This window comes from Protopterus annectens, chromosome 2.part2, assembly GCF_019279795.1.
Source record: "Protopterus annectens isolate FY-2018-M chromosome 2.part2, PAN1.0, whole genome shotgun sequence".
Taxonomy (NCBI): Eukaryota; Metazoa; Chordata; order Ceratodontiformes; family Protopteridae; genus Protopterus; species Protopterus annectens.
Genome location: NC_056730.1, coordinates 610,201,451 through 610,220,146, shown reverse-complemented (window position 1 = coordinate 610,220,146; position 18,696 = coordinate 610,201,451).

Sequence of the window (18,696 nt, the reverse complement as noted above, 5' to 3'; positions counted from 1 at the left end):
ATTTATCTTGGAAATCAGCCTTTCTGGTGGCTATTACCTCTGTCAAAAGGGTTTCAGAATTACAGGCCTTGTCCATCAAAGTTCCTTACATGATTTTTCACAAAGATAAGGTTTCCCTTTGGACCAATCCATCCTTTCTTCCTAAGGTGGCATCACCAGTCAGTATCAATCAGACGATTAATTTGCCTGTGTTTTTTCCTAATTTTACTAACAAGATGGAATATAAACTCCATCTGTTGGATGTTCATATCAGCTATGATTCTATCTACACAGGCAAAATTTCCATAAATCTGATCAACTGTTTGTATCATTCTATAATCCCTTTTTGGGGAAACTTATCTCCAAGGTCACTATCGCTAGATGGATTTCTTCATGCATCCTTCAGGTCTATAAGGACTGAGGCATGTCTCCTCCAGGTCAGGTGAAAGCTCACTCCACCAGGTCCATGGCTACGTCTGCGGCCTTTTGGTCTAGAGTGTTTTTGGACGATATTTGTTCTGCAGCTACTTGGTCCTCATCTCATACATTTATTTCTCATTACAAATTAAATTTGCCTTCCAAAAGGAGAGCATCCTTTGGTTCCGCGGTGCTCCGGAGTATCCTTACATGAGGGCCTCCCAGGAGTTTTAGTAGCTGGGGACTCTGTCCCACAGGTTGAAGACCAAATGAAGTAAACTACTTCAGATAAAGAAACTATGTACTCACCATAATGCTCCATCTGAGTAGTTGTACTTCATTTGTCTTCAACCGTCCCTCCCTCCCTCCTTCCCCCGGACCTTGGCATATAACCAGCATGGGCTGCAGTATAGGACACAAGTAATCTTTTCAGGTTGGGTTATCAGTATAAGGTTCAGCAAGCTTGATCTGGGGATGGAAGGCACTGGGGATGGAAGGCATTGGAGGTGTATTATGGGTAAGGGGAACAATTTGGAGCTCGGAGCAGATGCTAGTAAAAGTTGCCAGCTCAGATCTGTAACCCACAGGTTGAAGACAAAGGAAGTACAACTACTCAGATGGAACGTTATGGTGAGTACATAACTTCTTTTTTCATCAAAAAGGGAGGAAAAATCTGCAGCGAGCATAACATTGTCACTGGACTCAATCTATAGTGGGTTGTCTGTACAAGAGTTTTTTTTTTCCTATAAGAGACCTGAAAAATCTATAAAACCTTAGAAATCCAGGCCTAAGGCTCAAATAACCTACACCAAGAGCAAATAATCCCACCTTGAGTTGCAGTACACACATGACCAAATGACTAGGCATTTCCCCACACTTTAATAGTAAGTCCATCCAAATAGTATCCTAAACAAACCGAACTCCAGGCAGTTATAGTCACCCTTGCCCCTCTGAGTTATTCCTGTTGAAACCATAGACAAGCACTTCCTTACAACTTTTGTAGCCAGCCTGACTGAAATGGATATCTTGAGACAGTATGAGAATTGTCTAATGCTGTCTGATGATCATCTGCTGCTCAAACAACATAACACATGGTGTGAAGGTGAATATATATAATATCCTTGGAGGCAAAATTCTCACAGTCAATAAACTCAGACACCAAAATCATCAGCAGTACACCTCACTCCACATCCCACCATAGACATCACAATACACAGAATCATTTATATGCTGAGGTTCTAAAGAGTAACTTGCCTGAATCTCAGAGACCTCCAAAATGCAACACAGGCAAAAACACACTCAGGAATTAAGCCTAACACCTCACTTAGCACAAGGACTTCTAAAGTCAAGGATGCTATGCCCATAAGGCAGGCATTTGTCTATCAAAACATTCTTGTTACAAGTGACTCCATTGTAAGATATACAGATGTACTTAGCAGGCTGAGCAAGGAAAGAGTGGCGAATGGTTGCTTGTCTGGTGCTAGGATCCATCAGATCATATACACACACTCACATCCTTAAACAACAGGTATGACTCCATGGCAGTACATGTGGGAGTCAATGAGTTGAGATGTACCTCCATGGACTATATGAAGACAGAAATGATGGAGCTCTCAAACTACATGTCCCAAGCAGGTACAGCATTGAACAGCATTCTACCTTCTCCAAGTATGATACGACAATAGGAGAAAAAAAGTATTGACTTCAATAATTGGCTATGTTTTTAGTGTTGTTCAAAGGGGATCCAGTATTTCTTAGCATGGGTGGATATGATTAACAGACTATGTTACTTCACCAGAGCTGGCATGCAGCCATCCCCTCTAGGGTTTTCATTATTGGCAAAGACATTGTCCATTCCCATAGTGCCTTTTTAGGCAATACCACCCTGATAAGCCTACTAACATAACAAAGTATGTGGAGGAAAATGAGAAGGTGTTACTGATCAATGCAGGGAGCCTGAAGAAGAAATTCCACTCTGTACAAGCCTTCATTACCCTGGAGAATGTAAACATCTGTGCATGACTGAGTACTCCCACTGTGCAGGACTAAAACGCTTTCCACACATTTAGACCAGCTACTGCTCAGGAAGGAAAACAAGGTGGTGGTGCTTCAGTCTTCATCTGGAAGAGACTTACATCAAGGCTAGTAAAACAGCATGATGCACAAGAGCTCCTTCATGTCTAAACAATCATCAGAAAGGCCCTGTACCATCTGTTAGCTAGCTACAGAACTCCTCTATGACCCATGAAAGACACAACACCTATCTACAGGAATTGGAATTACGCAGTATCAAACCCAGTACCATTTTCCTATGTGACTTACACTATCCATCTATAGATTGGGAAGCCCACACTGCCACCAGTGCACAAGCACATAGATTCCTCAACTTTGTCAATACAGATGCCTTGGAACAATTAATCAGTGTACCCACTAGGAGGAACAATATGTTGGATCTTGTCCTTACTAATATGAGGGCATCTTGGACCACCTCTTGCATATCTTCATCACTAGCTGGGTCTCACCATAAAGCTGTCTTTGAAATAAAACTGAAACAAAAGACCCCTTCCATCCAAGGTACCTTTAGAAATTTCTCTAAGAAAAACTACCTACTTCTAAGTAATACATTGGCAAGCTTCAGATCCCCACCAAACTTAGTTAACTCCTCTGAGTATTTAAAAATGTACAGCACACACTATACATAGGTGCAGCTGTACCCTGTAAGAACAAGTGCAGGGCAAATGTTAAAAAAAAAACCTTGGAGGAACTATAATATTAATGAGTTTTACAATAAAAGGAAGAGAATTATGATCAAAAGAAAGAAGAGTAATTCCCAGAATGACAGAGCCCTCTTCAGTGAAATAAATAAACAACTCTGTAGTTTAATAAAATCCACCAAAGCCAAGTTTGTAGCTAAAATAGCTACTCAAGCCAAAGACAAACATAAGACCTATTTTCGTTTTGTCAGAAACACTATGCAGCAATGAGTTTAGCTAAAGATATAACTACCCTACTGGCCAATAAATTCATCTCAAACTTTATCCCTGTCTCCCCTCTATATATTCCAAAAGATATACTTGAATCTGATTCACCTCTATCACACAAGATGAAGTCCTGAAAGTGGTATCAAAAGCTAAAAATACTACATCAGTGGGTCCTGACAAAATCCTTTAAATACCACAAAGCATGATTTTGCCATCGCCCATAATAACACTGTTCAACCTCAGGCTCCATATAGGTTTTGTACTAAATGAATGGAAGACAACTACTGTCATTCCTGTGCATAAGGGAAAACCTTCTACAGACTCAGGCATTTACATACCCATAAGTCTGACCAGCCTAATATGCGAAGCCATGGAAAGGCATATCATTCTTCTACCTTTTCTTTCGGCTGTTCCCGTTAGGGGTCGCCACAGAGGATCATCTGTCTCCATTTCTTCCTGTCCTCTGCATCTTTCTCTGTCACACCAACCACCTGCATGTCCTCTCTCACCACATCCATAAACCTTATCTTAGGCCTTCCTCTTTTCCTCTTACCTGGCAGCTTCATCCTTAGTATGCCCAGCATCCCTCCTCAGCACATGTTCAAACCAACGTAATCTCGCCTCTCTGGCTTTGTCTCCAAACCGTCCAACCTGGGCTGACCCTCTAATATACTTATTCCTAATCCTGTCCACTCTCGTCACACCCAGTGCAAATCTTAACATCTTTAACTCTGCCACATCCAGCTCTGAGTCCTGCCTTTTTGTCAATGCCACTGTCTCCATCTCATATAACAAAGCTGGTCTCACTACCCTCTTGTAGACATTCCCGTTCACTCTTATTGGTACTTGTCTGTCACAAATCACTCCTGACACTCTTCTCCACCCAAAAGACATATCATTGAATTAATAAAAAAAAAATGGTGCCCCGTGTGGCTGCGGCTGTGTTGGCTCGTTCTAGAGATATGCATATTTTGTCTTCTTTTGCACAGAAAATCTAAAAAAAATAAGTTTCTGCACTTCCAACTGAAGGCACAATAACTTACAGAAGGCAGAAGTTACTAGAAATGAAACAGTCAGCATCTACATGTCACTGGTTGGATGCCTTGAAGTCTGTGGAGTCTCTGGGGCTTACTACTTACACGGAGCTACAACAGCTTTATTTTAATACTTCACACCCTAAAATGTCTGAAACTGGTAGAAGAATGTTCTGGAATATGCTGGATAATGAAAAAGAGAAAGAGATGTCAGAGACAAGGAAAAGAGGATGCAGAGCAGGTACTGATGTAAAGTTAAAAGCAACCCCCTACAGGCCTGTACTACCTACTATACTGCTGGCTAATGTGAGATCACTGGATAGCAAGATGGACTACTTGAGACTGGAACTGTCCAACAACAACAAGATGAGAAATACTTGTTTATTTTTTATTACTGCAATGTGGCTGCATGACAAGATAAATGATAGTGCAGTAAACTTAAGAGTTTTATGCCTTTTCATGCAGACAGAAACCATAAACTGTGTGGAAAGGACAGAGGAGGTGGAGTCTGCATCTTCGTTAACAAAAGATGGTGAAGCAACTGTGAAATCATACTGTCACACTGCTGTGAGAACTTAGAGTTACTGTCCATTAAATGTAGACCATTTTACTTGCACAGGGAGTTGAACGGGGTCAGTGTAACAGTGGTGTATATCCCACCTAGTGTTAATACCACTGAGGCTCTAAATAAACTATGCAATCACATTGGTGAGCTGCAGAGCAAATATCCTGACTTTGTACAAGTGGTAGTGGGTGACTTTAATAAAGCAGATCTGAAAGACATACTCCCACAATACCATCAGTATGTGGACATTCCTACAAGGGGTGATAATCTGCTGGACAAGGTGTAATCAAACTTAAAGAAAGCTTACAAGGCAGTGGAACTTCCACAAATAGGAAACTCTTACCATTATACCATCTTGATATCAGCAGCCTACAATCCTGCACTGGTTAGAGAGAAACCCACGAAGAAACAAATCAGGGTATGGCCTGAGGGGGCTATGGAGGTCCTCCAAGACTGCTTTGAAAGAACCAATTGGGATATGTTCAAGGAGGCAGCCACAATGAATCAGCATCTGAACATTGATGAATACACTGAAGTAGTGATGGCATACATTTCAAACTGTTGATGGGGTAACAAATACCAAGAGTATCACTATTAGAGCTAACCAGAAGCCATGGTACACCCCTAAGGTATATGAGCTTCTGAAGGAGAGTAATGCAGCTTACAGGGCTAAGGACAAAGCAGCCATAAGTGCAGCAAGAGGTAATCCGAGAAGGGGTATAAAGGAGGCTAAGAAGAAGTATAAGCAGAAAGGTGCAGATCCACTTTGATGACATGAAGGATGCAAGGAGACTATGGCAAGGCATACAGGAGATCACTGACTACAAAATCAGGTCAGCACAGTGTGAGGACAGCATCAAATTTCTGGACAGTTTTAACATCTTCTTTGGTAGGTCTGAGGAAAGAAACAACAGGTTGGCACTAAAGCTGCCCACTGATGAGAAGGATGCAGTACTCAGCCTCAGTACAGAGTAGGTGAGAAGAGAGCTAAGTAAGGTGAACCCCAGGAGTGCCGCTGGCCCAGAAAATATACTGGACAAGGCTGTGCTGAACAGCTGTGTAGACTGTTCATGGAAATATTTAACACCTCTCTTGCCATGGTAAAAGTACCCTCATGCTACAAGGAAACTAACATCATTCCACTAACTAAGAAAAACACTCCCTCCAGCCCTAATGACTACAGACCAGTCGCTCTGACATCCACTGTTTTGAAATGTTTTGAGTGGCTGATCAAAAAGTATCTATCATCATACCTACCGCCTAATTTTGACCCTCTGCAGCTTGCTTACAAAGCCAACAGATCCATGGCTGATGCCATATCAATAGCACTACACATCTCACTTGAATAGTTGAGAGGGTGGCCTAATGGTTAAGGTGTTTGCCTTACAAACACAAGGTACAGGGTTTGAATCTGACAGGGGATAACTGGCTAGGCTTAAAATGGCTTGCAAGGGCAGTTAGCCTAGTACTAACCTATAAACATTTAGAGGGCAAAGACAGCTATGTGAGGATGCTGTTCATAGATTTCAGCTCTATATTTAACATGGTGATAGCAATGCATCTGACAGATAAACTGGCATATTTAGGTAATCAGTAAACATCTGCGTAACTGGATCCTAGACTTTCTGATTTAGAGACCACAGAGGATGTGTTTGGATAAGAATACATCAAAGAGCATCACGATTAATACTGGGGTTCCACAGGGATGTGTTCTCATCCCACTGTTATTCACCATCCTGATCCATGACTGCTATGCTAAGCACAAGTCCAACCATATCATCAAGTTTGCTGATGACACCACAGCCATGGGAATCATCACAAAGGAGAATGAAAGGGTGTACAGAGAGGAGGTGGCATCTCTGATCAGTTGGTGCGAGGGGAACAACCTTGACCTGAACATAAGCACGACCAAAGAGATTATCATTGACTTCAGGAAAAGAAGAACAAACCATCTTTTGCTCATGATCAATTGTGAGTGTGTGGAGAAGGTTAAGAGTAAGAAGTTCCTGGGTGCACACATATCAGAGGATCTCTTGTGGTTGGGAAACACCAGCCAGATGGTCAAGAAACCACACCAATGCCTCCACTTTTTGAGAAGGCTGAAGAAATTCAAGCTTCTTTCTCATATCCTTTCCACCTTCTATAGATGTTTACTAGAGAGCATCCTCACCTGCAACTTCACAGTGCGGTTTGAAAGTTGCACAGTTACAGAAAGGAAGGAGTTACAGAGAGTGGTGAGGGTTACAGAGAAGGCAACAGGTTCCAGTCTTCCATCAATGCAATAACTCTATTCTGCAGGAAGCATCTCAAGAGCCACCAAAATAATACAGGACACCACGTATCCTGCACATGGACTGTTTAAGCATGTGGCATCGAGCAGAAGATTTCACAGCATCTGCGCAGGTCTACAAGATTCAAAAACAGTTTCTACCCTACAGTGATTAGACTTCTGAACTTGGATACTAGTCCCAGGGGTCTGGACACATAATAAGTCAGTTTTTATTTGTGCAATATATACTTATATAAATTTCAGATAAGTGAAATATTTATTTATTATATCCATAGTCAGCATTATTTAACCCCTTCAAGTGCAATATTAGACAAATAACTTAGACCTTGTTCAATTTGTTGTGTTTTGTATTTGCTTTCAATGGGGTAGTTAATTTGACTTAGGGGAGGGTATTTTTTTCATATTTGAGTGTGGTAAATGTCTTTGCTCTTTTATGTATGTATTTGGAGTAGTATTGTATTTGTTAGTTATGTTTATTCCTCTACTTGTATGTGTTGTTTTACTCTCCTTTTTAATCTCGAGAATTGAACTGATGCACAACATTTCATTTAGGTTACATTTGTAGTTCTAAGTGGCAATAAAGTTTACTTTGACTTTTGACTATAATCAATAAGGTCATACAGCACCTCCGAATACTGGACCCATCTCAGTTTGGATTCATCAAGGGCAGGTCATGCTTACTTAACCTGGTGGAATTCTTGAATGGGTCACAAAAGTAATGGATGAAACTAAGACAGTACACACTGCATACCTTGACCTAACCAAGGCATGTCCACAATCCTCCCCTCAGGCATAGTAGAAACGCTAAATAAACTGGGAATAACCCCCTACATTACCCACTGGGTTGCCATTTGGCTCACGTAGAGGATGCAGAAGATTAAAATAGGGGAAGCTACCTTTACAAACAGGCCAGTCATCAGTGGAGTCCCCCTGGGCTCAGTGCTGGGACCTTTCCTGTTTGGCATCTTCTTCTCTGAAGTAAAAGCTAATACCAAAGAGCTCAGGCTGAATAGGTTTGCAGGTGATTGCAACCCTAAGAGCATTTATTGAATCATCATATGACTTAACCTTCCTGCAAGAAGGCATTTCCCAAACAAATAACTACTGCCAGAATCATGGTTTGAAATTAATGTCAAAATATGCATTATCACATCTTTTGGAAAGTCATCATCCCTGGGGAATTACTACATTGACAAATTGCCACTGAGAGATTACCCAGCAGTTTTGGATTTGGGAACATATGTGAGTAGTGACCTAACTTTTGACCAACATGTATCCACTGTCATAAGAAAGTCCTTCTATATTGCACAGCTTGTAAACAAAATGATTGTTACTAGATCTAGAAATGTCATTGTCCCACTTTACTCAGCTGTCATTAGGCAAATTATTGATTATAATGCTTCCCTTGGTATGTATCTGTCCAGACAAATGCAACTGGAATGCCCACAGAGATACCTTACTAAAAGGATACAAAGCCTAAACAATATGCCTTGCATGAAATGCCTAAAAGTCCTTTCACTATACTCAGTATCCTACAGACTGTTATGAGGTGACCTGTGCCTGACATACAATGCATCTTCTGACACAATACTGATGGACCTGCTGCACATCAGAAAGTCAAATGGCATCAGAAATACTCCACACAGGGAACTAAACCTCTTCTGCAGCTTCAACAGAATGGCTTGGAGGGGCTGGCAGATCTCACAGTAGACTCCCCAGCCACATAAAATAAAGCTCATCCCTGTCATGTTCCTGTTCAACATAGATTTATGGATAAACAATAGAAAATTCACCCATGGAGTGCCACCTGTACTACCAATGGACAGAGGCACCTCCTATGCACGTGTCCCCTTGAATTATTTGTGGTATGATCTCAGTTATTTTAATTAGGGGTAATATGTAATTATCAACCACAGGACGGGCAATGTCAATCTAATACCAAGCAAGATAGCTTAATTCAAACACCAAAAGGGAAGCTGGTGAGACTTAAAAGGTGACTCACAAGGACAGCTAGACTAGTACTTACCTACAAACCTATAAGAAAGTGAAATTAAAGATATAAAAAGTTATTTAAATTATAATGCATAAATCTGCAGTCTCATCTTTGTCCTACCAATGCAGTATGTTCAAAAATGCAACTGGGTGTTGTGGTATAACTGTTTGGGAAAGGAAGGACTGATACACAGGACAGACCCAGGTTAGGGGGCTGGAGCACAAGAGTAGAAAGGTTTACAGGTATAAGGCAGATATCTGAAAGGGTATGGTCTGAGCAGAAACGTAAGGATGCATGATGAGGTAAGAAAAGAGTGTACAAGGGCTAAGTATGCCTCTTTCATTTTGCTTTTTGGCAAAGTAACTGACCCCACTCACCCTTCTGATGAGCAGGTTTGGCACTGAATGTTCTAGATAGTTATGCTATGGGGAAGACCACTGTACTATCCCCTAATGTCCTGGAACACAGTGCAGGTGCATCCCCTCTTCCTATGGGTCTGAGGTGTGGGAGGTCATCCTTCCTCTGATGGACAGATGCCAAATGTGACCAAACTGAGCCCACATAGTAACAGGTTTAGCTGATATCAATGATGGTGTGACTAATGTAATGAAAAGATTTCAAAGGGTAGCTAAGCTGCCTTGTTATGGATGGGACAATGTTAGCTTGTGATAGTCTGCATCAACTATAGTTGATGGACACGTAATAATGGTGATTGCTTAAAGTTATTTGAGGCAGGGGAATGCTGTTCCCACCAAAAGGGAGAAACGTATACCCTTATGAACAGACATGTTTAAGTGGAAAGCTATGTTCCTTGACAAGTAAAGGAGTTTCGTGCTGTGTGGAAAAGACTGAGGTAAGGGCATACATAAACTTGTCTTAAATGTAGCTTTGCTGAGTGGATATTGCCAAACATTAATTACCAGAAATATTTAAGTGCTTAGGAATGGGTGGAAATTATGCTGGAAGTATGTTTGTGTATGGTAATGTAGTACTGGAAAATGGGAAATAAAAGTTAAATAACTTTTTAAGAAAGTGAAAAAAGATACATAAAGATAGTTAAAGACATGCTTAAGAATATGAGATTAAAGGTGTATAAAGTTACTAGAATCATAATGTATAGAATTTTGTCTTACCTATAATATATGGTCAGAAGTGCAGGTAGGTGGGAGGGTATGTTAAAACAAAGAATGTTTTTCACACTCGGTGATACCCAAAATCATGTCCCCTGACTGCAAAATGTATTTGTTGTTCCTTCTCATCATATTTACATATATCTCAGTCATCATCATCAGCATCAACCCCCTTTTTCCTATTTTCTACATGGGGTTGGGGTGTCGTATCAACTGTCTCCATATATCTTTATTCAGTGCCACTCTCCTGCCTTCCTTGACACTCATGTCTGACAGTTGCAGGTCTTCTCTCACACAATCCATCCACACCTTTGCTGGATGCCCTTGTTTCCTTTTGCTCTCTTACAGTCTGTCCCTTCACCGGATTGTCTTCTACTTTTAAGACAAATATATATATTTACATATAATTAGCTCTACTCAGTTGCTTACTGCCTACTCAGAGGCGATCTATGCCTGACGTACAAAGCTATGTCAAACCCAGAATTAATGGACATGCTCCACCTCAAAAAATCCAAGTCCCTTAGAGCTACACACTCCAGGGACCTAAACCGCAGCACAAAAATAAATAGGACATGCTGGAGGGACAGATTCATTTCCCAGAGGCTCCCCTCACTCTGGAATAGAATCCCAATTCATGTTAGACATAGCCTCTCGCTGACCCTCTTCAAGCAAAATCTGGACGCGTGGATGGGAAATCGCAAATTCACCCCTGGGATCTCTCCTGTGTCCCTGCTAGACAGAGGCACAGTAAACTAATCTTAAAAGGGTGCCTTCTGTGACCTACTTTACAGAGGCACAGTAGGCTAATCTAATAGGGAGCGGAAGCCAAATACACTCTGGCTAGGCTTATAAATGCCCTGGGGCAGATAGCCTAGTATCTACCTATGAACCTATGAACCTATTATTTTATAAGTTGTGAGGCTTTCTGTGTTGTTTTGATAACGCACTGCAGACTGACCTACAGTCTGATGTATAACTGATAACAAGAGCAAAATCTTGTTGTAAATAGTCTTTAATTCATGATAGAATGGCATAAGGGATTTACATATTAAAAGTTATGAGAAAAACAGCAAGACTAGAAGAAGTGATACATTGATAATGTCACAGCCCTGAATGCACAACATTTAAAATACTATTTATAGAACTATGAAGTAAGATATTACAATTTACATGTGTGGTCTTTATTCTCCACTGCACACCTAAGTGCAGGACAAATGGGTAAAAAAGTGAAAAAAAATTACTGCAAAGTGATTCAGGTGTAACATCTGGTTTACATTTTTTCCTTTAAACATCCACTATGTAACATAAATCCAAAACTTAAACTGGTAACTCCCATGCTGTCGGTTATGCACTTGCAAAAGGTATGGTAATATACAGTTCTTCAAACAGCAAGACATTGATTGACTTCATTGAGTTTGATTATCTGTCTCCCTGCTCTGTTGTATGACGTAAGACCTTTTTCTTCCATACCAGTAACATACATTTTGATTATTCTGTATCTGTTTCACAGCCCACGTTGACTTGTGTTTGCCACTTTAAAATTGCTCTTTATGATTCAGTAAAAATGCCTTTAGCCTTTGTTAAATTACCAGCCTTGTCTGTCACAGTGCAAGGTCTACATTGCTGAACAGTGTAGTATCTACAGTCATTGTACAAACATGAAAATGTAGCATGCTGTGTCTCACTAGGAAACTTCCAGAAGAAGGTTATACACCAACCTTGTGTGTACCCAAAATTCTGGCTGAATTAGCTTTAGTTTCTTTGTTCTGTGTGGGAACAGATTAGTTTAGTAATATCCTATCATCCTGTATCCATTTGAGTTTTCAGTGTTCATTTCTCAGCTTCTCTCATATTCTGTGGAGTTTCTAAGGCCCAGAAGTACAACAACTCACTTTTTTATCTATATGCACTTTCAGACATTAGTACATGAACCACTTGATTTATTCAATAAGGTAAATTGGCTTTCTTGTTCGTTTGCCTACCATTTTTCCTAATTTTGTTTTAAGGGTTGTGCCAACTCTAAATGTTTGAATTGTCTAAATTTTCATCTTCAGCATTCGAAGATTTACACATTTACAGATGATATGGTGAGCCATTAACCATAGCCAAATAATGACTGGACCTTCCCAAAGTTCTCTTTTAATCCGCATACCTTAATGCCTTTGATCTGGCTATTACATCCCTCTCTACTTAGCCTGCAGACTCTGCCTTTTGCTTTAATCTCATGTTCCCCATAAACTTTTTTAAGCTGCATTTTAAAGCAAAAGTTGTCCTAATGGGCCTGGTGTCTACTTTCTGTGTTCTCTGGCACTTTTTTCTTTAGTGGTCTACAAGGTGTTGACTTTGTGGCAGCTTAAATGTTGCTTCTTTGATTTCAATTTGCACGACAGGTAATAGTATATTGTGACAATGCCAACAAAAAAGAACTGTCATATTTCCCAAACTGCCAGTCTCATTTTTTTCATACTGGTTGCTCTGCATATTAATGAGGTGGGCAGTGCATTCCGAATGCTCGTATGTGCAGAAAGTGATTAACCTGAACCTCACTGAATGCAATTTCTTTTCTTTTCATTTTTTGTATTTTCCAATAAATAAATAACATATAATTGATTGCATTACAATTGAATTATAAATATTATAATAAATTCCTAAGAAAACAAACAGAATTAACTATGTACAATATTTACAAAGGCCCGAGAACAGACTATTAAAAATAGAGCTCCAAATTTTTCTCAATTTTGCATTATCTGTTTCAATAATTAATAACACTGCTCATCAAATACAGATCAATAAGTGAAATCACTTTAATCCAAGGTCTGTTGATGAATGAATTAGGGTGATTTTTTTTGTTCTTTTACTTTAGTCTCTCTGACTGCTTTGTCCTTTAGAAACAAAAAATAATCTTCAAATGATGGCGAAATAGGTATTTTCCATTTCTTTGTAATGCTTTTCCTTGCTTCTGCCATAATGGACCAAAGAATACTATAGTTAACATTCATCAAGTCATTTTTATCAGTTACATTAAATAATATTAGAAACTTTCATAAAGAGAAAGTATCAGAAAATAAAGCTTGTAAAAATTATTCTATCTTAGCCCAAAATAAAGACAAGGAGGAACATTCATAAAATATGTGAATCCAATCAGGTTTACAATTTTGTAAACATCTCCCACACAAGAGAGTGTTGTTTCCATTTATTTTAACAATTGTATTTGGGGTTTAAAAAGCTCTAAGAGGAAATTTCCAGTTAAAAATGTACTAGAATTGAGACCATGAAGTGTGTTTAATAAATGATAACTACTGGGATTTATTATGAGAATTAAATTGTGATGCATGACCTAAAGTAATATGATTTCAGATTTTTAAATTTAAATTTATTTTGCATTCAATAAGTATTTTACAAAGTTTTTAAATTAAATTATCTATTTTTATTGTGTATAATTTAATATATTAAATGGAAAAGCTTAGGTTCTTCTTTATAATGAGAATTGGAGCAATGATATGCATAGTTCATTTACATTGGACTCTTTACTACAATAGAAACAAAGGCAACCTAACCTCCTACCAACAACTGAAAAATCAAGCCAAAAAACAAATAAGAAAAGACAAAAAAACATACTTCCAAACATGTCTGCCAAAACATCAGAACAACCCTCAGAAATTTTGGCAAGCCATTAACCACTTCCTAAAAACAGGAAAACTTATTACCCCAGCACCATCAACCAGCAGCACAACTGAGTTTATAGCTTCTCAATTCAATACCCACTTTATTAACTCTATAACATCCTTGCTAAATAACAGTGCAAACTCTCCCCTATCTATTCCCAACTCCTCTGAAAATAACCCTAACTCTTTCACTCATAAGTCAGTCCAAACTAGTTACATAAGAAGCTCCTAAGTAAATTAAAATCCTGCTCTCTTGCAGCTGACCAACTGCCTAACAGATTTCTGAAACTTGCTGCTGCAACCATCTCCTACCCCATATCTATTTTAATCAACCACTCTACCTCTGAACAGTATGTACCTCTCCTCTGGAAAATACCCTATATCATAACCATCCATAAAGGCGGCCCTTCCACTGACCTTTCTAATTACTGACCTATTGCTATTCTCTCTCCATTATCCAAAATATTAGAAAAATACATTCATCAACTAATCCTTGACCACTTCCTTAAGAACAAACTTTTATCTGTCTCAACATGATTTCTGACCTCAGCATAGTACTAATACTGCTCTTATAAAGTTCACAAACACTGTTAATCTCCTCAAAAATAATGGCCAACTCGTCTCTGCTACCTTCCTTGATATGTCCAAAGCTTTCGACACTGTGTCTCATCAAATACTCCTCAATAAGCTTTGCCTCTTATAATCTCAGCACAACATCCCTAATCTGGTTTCATAGCTATCTCTCTAACCATCAGCAAGCCACTGAATGGGAGGACAAACTCTCCCCCTTCTACCCGTTACTGTTGGAGTTCCTCAAGTCTCCATCCTCGGCCCTCTTTACCAATAACCTTAGTATCTCCACTAAACTGGCTTCTATCATTCAATACACTGATGATGCTGCTCTCATCTGCTCTGCCCCCTCCATTGAGGAACTAGAAGAGAAAATGTAAAATGCCCTTCAAGGGGCATTGCCCTGTTAGGAAAAGAGATGATAAATAGATCCTCGTGGGACATCTTTTTATCACAATGATCAACTGAGAGATTCTGAGTTTATTTCAGTGGAACAAAGGTCTATTAGATCAGTAGATGTTGAATTGTTCCAGAGCATTAGCACTAACTCCCGTTTCAATTAGGGCATTTAACAGCTTGTTGTAATCTGCAAGGTGAAAGGCTTTAGTAATATCTATATAAACATTTCACATACAAGGCTACCTTTGTCCATGTTTTGGAGAATATCATCCATTAAGGAATAGATGGCTGTCACAGTACTCCTGCCTGCCAAAGAATTCTTGTTTAAGAGGGGAGAGTAAGTTGGACTCTTAAATATAAAAGGCTAGTTTGTAAATGAGCTTTTCTAGAACTTTTATTAAAGTAGGTAGTATGAAAAATGGTCTAAAATCTGAGATACAGTCTGGTTTTGAGATTTTTGGAAGAGACTAAACTTATGTTTGCTTCTATATATATATTAGGAATTTTGTTAGTAGTAATATGAAAATTGAGTATTGTACAATGGAGGGTCTGTAAACTCATATGTTATTTTAAGGAACCAAAGGCTGAGGCCATCATATCCTGGTAGTCTGTCCATTGGAGTTTGATCTGTTATTGTTTCAATTTGTTTAGAATCTTATTGTTTTGAAGTAGAATGCAGGTATATTCCGGAGATTCACTAATTTGTTAGTAGAATCCTAGTCAGAGAAACTTGTTTTGGGTAATTAATGCTATTCTTTAAGAAAGTAATTTGGAAAAGAGGGACCCTGAGGTTATATTTGTGGAGTTTTCTGCCTTTCATGAGTTGTTGATGGTGCATCATTGTTGTACCTGATTAACTAATTTCCAGAACTGGATGAGTATGCCCTTCTTATATTTTTGTCAGAATTACAGAAACACAACTTTACATTGATGAGTGGATTTCTTAGCAAGATTTCATAGATTTATGAATCTCTCTTTAAATTCTTGAGCAGGATTCTTTTTCTAGTGATGCTATGATATATAGTTTAATTAAAGCATAGATATTAACTTTTTTGGTTATCAGAGAATGAGTTTAGTTTTATAGAGTCTAGAGATAAGGTAGAAATGTTTGACTAGATTTAAGAGAAAGTTGGTAGTCTCTAATCCAGATCAATGCCCTGTTATGGGATTAAATGATTTATCACACATCTAGATGATCATTGGCTGCATCTAAAACCAAAACAGAGTATGTCAGTTACCTTCCACTTGGGAAGCTTCATGGTATGAGTTATAAAGCCACTGAATAAGTCTTTTTTTTTTTTTTTGCTTTCTCACTGGTCTGCTATCACGATCACCTATTGTTTGACCGAATTAAGGGATATCAGCATGGTGGCAGATAGTGCTCACATTTTGGAGGAGCTTTGGGCCATTTGTTATTCTATAGAAGCTATTTCTGATTTAATGTGGTCTCCTGTGACAGATATCCATCAGATTAAGGCTGTCACTACAAACCATGACACCCAGCTGACAGCTACACAGGGAGTGCAGAAACAACAACTAGTGGCTGAAAAGCAGATGAATATCATGGCAACCCACACCTGGGAAATACAAAAGCCACATTCATATGCTGTGTGTAACAAAACCATGTTGGCACACTTGAATAACTAAGCCTAACACAATAACGTTCAGTTCATTGGGCTGCTGGAACAGGTCAAGAGTGCAAACCCAGTCTCATTCATCAGAACAGAATTAGCTAAGCTGCTTGAAGTAAATGCCTCACAAGTAATCAAATGTGCCCATAGGGTTCTGTCTAGGGCCATGATAAATAATAACCCTTGGCACTTCATCATAAAATGCCTGGACTTCAACAACCAGGAAGCTATACTGTAAAAGACATAGGAGCTGGGCAATTACTTTAAGCTGGCAGAGTATCAGGTACAAATAACCCCAACTAAAGTACAACCCTCTACATGAAGTATAAGATTTAGCACAATACTTAAGAAGATGCCATGAGCTCGGTTGCCAGGTCCAGTTACACTACCCAGCCAGTTTATATCTGTCAAAAGACAATGTTCAGATCAGTTTCCATGATCATACAGAGGTAGACCACTTTTTGGCCAAAAAAGAGTGGGGACAAGGTGGTATGTTCACAGAGGCTGTGAAGACTTCATCACTGCCAATTCCTACCTTTAAGAAAAGGGACAGACCATCTAATGGATCCTCTAATAAATCCCCTCTACTATAAAAAAGAGAAAGAGATCCTTGAAGGAGCAGTGGCGCATGAATTTGGGACTCATATTGCCTTTCTCTCTTTGCCTGAAGCCCTGTTTAACAGATCTGACATTCTGGTCAGCATGGACTCACAGTTATCAATGGAGACTGGAGAAGAGTACTTGTTTACTTTGCCAGAGATCCAATTAGATGAGCTAGTGTCTAATGAGAGGTCATGGGTGGGGTGAACACTCCTCCAAAGGAAACACTAGCTTTAATGGATGTAAGCCAGCAGAAGCCACAGGGCATGAGATGAGTTTGTTGTTGGACTGACATGAGGTCTTAGTTTATTTATGGGTTGTTAAACCATTGTAGTGGAGTGGAGCAGCTGCTATAATAACCTTATGAGTCAGCAGACATGCCATTCTGGAGCTGAGAGTGAATGTACAACAGCATTTGGAGTATTAGTTTAATCTATAAAAAAACTGATGCCATGCAATTATTGTATAATTTTTGAGTTTGTAATATTTACTGTTCTGTTGGGTTGTTACTGTTATATCCTTGGCTCCATTCAATGTTTTTCTAGGATGTAGGCATTCATTATCCAAAGTGCTTTTACCCACAAGAAGGATGTTCTGTCTCCAGTCAGGTGGCATTTGGGCTTGTGTTGTTGATTGAACTTCTATGTAAAAAGGCCTTACATTGCTATTGTTAAAAACTACTCTAGTTGTACCTCATACCAAGGTTAAATTTTAGTCACTTCTGTTCTTAGGTGTTAGAGTGAGGTCTGCTCATCAAAATGACATGGGAATGGGGCCTGAATCTATTCTACAAGGGTCAAGTTATCTGGCTGGTTCTAAGATAAGTGTAGTGCTGACAAGGGTCAACTGGAATGTCAAAGGCATACCCACAGCTGCCAAGGCGCATGCAATTTTGCAGAATACAATTAAAGAAGATTTACAGTAAGTTTTTCTTCAAGAAACCAGGATTAAGTGTAAACAAGCAAACTCCATCTTTTCTAAATGGTCAAGCCCTTGGTATGCGTCATGTGTCACCATAACTTAAGTGAGGGGTAGCCACTTTATTAAGGAGACCATTGGAGAGGATAGTCAGGGGGGAATGTTGCAATAGCACAGTACGGAGAATAGTTCTGATAGTGAGAACACCCTTTGGGAAACTCATACTTATTAGTTATTATGGGCCAAATGAAGATGATATAGCTATCCTGCTCAATATTTTGGAATTAGCTAGAGAGATTAAATTTGATATAGATGTTGTCATGTTGAGGGATACTCTAATGTAGTATTATATCCATGGGTGGATAGTATTCTTCCAGGAGTGCCTACCTAAGATGGCAGATGAACTTAAGAAAGAGGTATATTTTTGATATCTGATAAACCAGCAAACTAAATGTGAACGACTTTACCTTTGTGGGGAAATGGGGGGGGGGGACAAGTAGTTTAGATCTCTTGTTTTACTCATA